The sequence below is a fragment of the Grammomys surdaster genome, unplaced genomic scaffold (assembly GCF_004785775.1).
Source record: "Grammomys surdaster isolate TR1022 unplaced genomic scaffold, NIH_TR_1.0 121733, whole genome shotgun sequence".
Classification (NCBI taxonomy): Eukaryota; Metazoa; Chordata; class Mammalia; order Rodentia; family Muridae; genus Grammomys; species Grammomys surdaster.
Window position 1 is genome coordinate 12,848 of NW_021617453.1, and position 4,767 is coordinate 17,614.

General features: G+C 39.0%; 1 pseudogene; it reads right to left on the reverse strand.

The window, feature by feature from the left end:
* Window positions 1-1,919: 1,919 nt before the first annotated feature.
* On the reverse strand, window positions 1,920-2,013 carry LOC114636070 (annotated as a pseudogene).
* Between the last annotated feature and the right edge of the window lie 2,754 nt (window positions 2,014-4,767).

The following is a 4,767-nucleotide window of genomic DNA, read 5'->3' on the forward strand; positions in this document are numbered from 1 at the left end:
AGTCTGCTACTGTGCATGCTTGTGAAGATAGAGCTGAGGGAACCTGAAAGAAGCTATAGAAAGTCACCAAAACGTACTTGTTTGCATGGAGTACCATCTGGTGAAGTGAGTATTTGGTCATTGCTAAATGTTATGAGTCCTCAAACTGTGATATCACCCCTCTGTGACATCTATTTTCCAATGAATTTGTCAGAATTTAATTATTGTGATATTCCCAAAGCTTTAGAGCAAAGAATTAAGACTATAAAAGTAACCTGCTATCATATAAATGAAGTTAAAATTCACTTTGGTTGTAATGCCCGAGTTTCCTAACAGTCTGTTCAACTCTGCTTTGTAAACTGTTCATCAGATGAATCTCAAGATCGAACCTCAGTGTTTCAAAGATCTTGGGCTGTGGGGCTCTTATTACTAGTGTTTAATGTTTTAGAATATACCCTTAACTGAACTGTTAGAGATGTACCAATTTCACCCACAGTGACGTCTGCATTTGCTTTTCTGGCTTTCAGCGGCCAAGTGAGAGCAGGGTTTCTCTGAAAGGACTGCATGTGGCTGAGTGGAAAGTCCTATACATTGGGACAGATTTCAGCCACACTACACAGTGCAGAACAAGCTATATGGATGGACTTAGGAAGTTCATGGTTCTATATGAGATGACTTGCGTCCTACTGTGTGGGTCTTTTTTTTTAATTTCCTGTGACAACTATTATTTATTTATTTGTTCTATGTCTCAATGCATGTGTATTTTTTCTTTCAGAAATTACTTTTTTCCAAAATATAGTCAAATCATCCACTTGAAATTAAAACAACAAAGCAGTTATTTCAGGTGGTGATGCAGAAATACTATTCTCGGCTGCTGTGATTGGAGCCCACTATAGATACTTTTATATTTAGTTCCGGCAGAAAGCCTCAAAGAATAATGTGTTTCTAGATGCAATAAGGATCTAATAATTGGAGTGGTCACACAAGCCTAGCATAAGATCTATGTGAAGCTGAAGTGGTTTTTGAATTTTAAAGTGTTTAAAAGTAATGATCTATTAAATAGGTCACAGAGTCTACATATAGCTTGGTTAAAATCACAGTTAATCAATTTGTCTGAGGCATCAAGTTTCTGAGTCACAGTGTAGTAATTGGAATCTTCTTTTGAATAGCAAATTAAAAAATTGGCTTTTACACCTCAGCTTATTTATAATTGAACTTAGAAAACTTGCCTGATGTCATTTTGAAAATTTTATTTTTTATATTATTTTATTATTACATGTGCATAACATATAGGCATGAGTAGTGATGTATGAGGGCATATGAGTGCAGATAAAAGAGTAACTAGCGAGTCTTTTCTCCTTCTGAGTTACATGAGATCTGGAGGTTTAACTCAGGATCTTAGAATTGAGTGGCTAAAGCATCCTGGTAGCCCCCAGCGTTAGTTTTTAAATAACAATTAATACTGACATGGTTGGTAAGTGCATGAGCCTTCACTTGGGAAACTGATAAGGGGGGAATTCCAAATTTGACATCTGCCTAAGCTATAAAATAGAGGTGAAAAGGGGAAAAGGGAAAGAAAAAATGGAGAGGGAGGAGCGGCATGGCAGAAGGGAAAAGAGAGGACAGAGACAGAAAGAGGAAACATGAAGGCAAGCCTAACGTTATGGCATGGATATGCAACGTAAGGAACCAAGGTAAAGAGCTCCACACTTCTGTTTGCTTAAAACACTAGCTAGAGTTGGGGGAGGCACAAGAATAGCCTTGCCAATGAAGTTCTTTTGTAACAGATGCTTTCTCTTCTTTTGTACCTGAAATAAAGAAGCTCCAGTTTGGTAAATTGCTGCAGAAAAAAATAACAATAGACATGATCATATTAGCAATACTCATGTCTACAGTAGTTATTCTTTTTAGGTTATCACATCAATTCTTGCTTTCATTTTTAAAAAAGTATGAAACACACTAGGAATTTGCACAGGGGCCATGCTAATCTCTGAATTGTTCCAATTTTAGTATATATACTGCTAAAACGAGCACTAACTCTTGATTTTATAAAAGCCTCACACAGTTATATTTATATTCTCCTCCAGGTAGTATTTGAAACACTTCATTTTAAAGGACACATAACATGTCTATGCTGTCTAGAAGCACGCAGTGAGAAAGCTAAGCAGTCAGCAGCATAACTAAAGGCATTCTCTGCTTTTCACATTAACAGTTAAATGTGTGCCTTCCCACAGCCTCCACAGAATTGCAACACAACCTTAATGTTTGAATATAAATCTTTCTAGAGTTCTTTTCATCCCCTCCTTTGGGAAAGAAAAGGGTACTTTCTGGAAACTGGAGAGATGGTTCAACAATTAAAAGCACTTGTTGATCTTGCAGAGGACTCAAGTTTAATTCCTAGTGCCCACATTGTAGTTCACGAACATCTGTAGCTCCAGTTCCAGATCTGACACCCTCTTCTACCCTCCACCATGTTTACACCTCTGTGATACACACTCATACATACAAACAAGCTCTCATCACATAAACCAAAAATAAATAAATCTTTTTAAAAATAAGAGAGATAGCTGGGCAGTGGTGGCACACGCCTTTAATCCCAGCACTTGGGAGTCAAAGGCAGGAGGATTTCTGAGTTCGAGGCCAGCCTGGTCTACAGAGTGAGTTTTAGGACAGCCTGGGCTACACAAAGAAACCCTGTCTTGAAAAACCAAAATAAATAAATAAATAAATAAATAAATAATCCTCTTTGTTCCTCCAAAATCATCACTGTGTTCCTTCTTATCATATCATCCTGTAATCTGAGTGGAATAGAGTATTAGCAATTGACTCCCTTAATTCCTGACCCAAATGTGCCTTTTATCTGGAAGGGCAAAAGGAAATTTTATGCTAGCTATCCTCTATAACTGTTGATACACAAAAACATCATGCTTAGGACATCCAGATTTACCAAACAAAAATCAAGGCTACTTAGTTAAATTTGAATTTCAGAGAAACAACCTCAAAATAGTCTTTAGTAGCATTAATCCTAAACATTGACTATGACAGAGAAGATTGAAGATCCAAAGTTCATCTAAAATTCAAGTTTAATTGGGCATCTTCTATTTTATCTGGCAACCTTTAATGTGATTTGGAAATACTATCCAGATCACATAGACAAGAGGCATCAATAAAACCAATTTTAACTAGCATCTGCAGAGTGGGAATCCTGCCTACTGATCACTGATTCTTCCGAGATAAATGAGCAGCAGATGTTTGATTTGGTGAGTGGGCTATCAGCGGACTATAACCAACTTACAGAACAATTTCAGTAAGAGAAAAGAAATATGCTAATTGTATTTATTTGCATAAAATGTGCTTTTGTTTACTCTATTTTATACTTATTTAATTCAGAGTCCAAAAAGTCACCAACAGAGACCACTTGGTGATATAAAATCCCCTGTTCCAGTCTGGGTCCCAGCTCCTTCCAGAATTGTGGACACAGAGATATCATGGCCAAGAGGTCAGTTAGCTCCAAAGGGTTCAAAAGTCAGTTGGCTTCACTGTTTATTTCTCTAGCCTCACATTCAGGGAAAGAGACACCCCTAGTTTCTTTTTTTTTTTTTTTTTTTTAATGAATACAGGCTTTTTATTATGTCCAGATTACAAAATTCTTGACAGCAATATCCATAACACACACTATAATATGTCTAAGACCTATTGTTTTTTTTTTTTTTATTGGATGATTTATTTACATTTCCTATGTTGTCCCCTTACCCCATCCCCCACCACCCCCTCGGAACCCCCAATCCCCTCGCCCCTCCTCCTTCTTCTCTGTGGATGTAACCTCTATCTACACCCCCGCCACTCCCACCTCCCCACCCTCAAAATTCCCACCCCCTGGGGCATCCAGCCTTCATGAGGTCAAGGTTCTCTTCTTCCACCTATGCCCAGCAGGGCCCTCCACTTTTACATATTCAGCTGAAGCCCTGGATCCCCCCCTAAGTGCTCCCAGGCTGGTGGTTTAGACCCTGGGAGCTGTGGTTGGTTGGTATTGTTGCTCTCCTCATGGTGCCACAAACCCTTTCAGCTCCTTCAGTCTTCACTCTAACTCCTCCATTGAGAACCCCATGATCAGTTCAATGGCTAGTTGTGAGCATCTGCCTCTGAATATGTCTGACTCTTGAAGGCCTCTGAGGAGATATCCATATCAGGCTCTTATCAGCATGCACTTCCTGTCTTCCACATCAGCATCTACCTTTGGTGATTGCACATGGGATAGATACTCAGGTGGGGTGGTCTTGAGACGGCCCCTCCTTCAGTTTCTGTCCCTCACTTTGTCTCCATATTTGCTCCCTTGAGTATTTTGTTGCTCCTTCTAAGAAGGACCGAATCACCCTCACTTGGTCTTCCTTCTTTATGGGCTTCATGTGGCCTGTGAGTTGCATCTTGGGCATTTCAAGGTTCTAGGCTAATATCCAATAATCAGTGAGTGAATACCATGTGTCTTCTTTTGTGATTGGCTTACCTCACTCAGGATGATAATTTCTAGTTCCATCCATTTACCTAGGAACCTCTCGAATTCATTGTTTTTAATAGCTGAGTAATACTCCATTGTGTAAATATACCACATTTTTTGAATCCATTCCTCAGTTGAAGGACATCTGGGTTCTTTCCAGCTCCTGGCTATTATAAATAAGGCTGCTATGAACATAGTTGAGCATATGTCCTTGTTATATGTTCGAGCATCTTCTGGGTATATGCCTAGGAGTGGTATAGCTGGATCCTCGGGTAATGCTATGTCCAATTTTC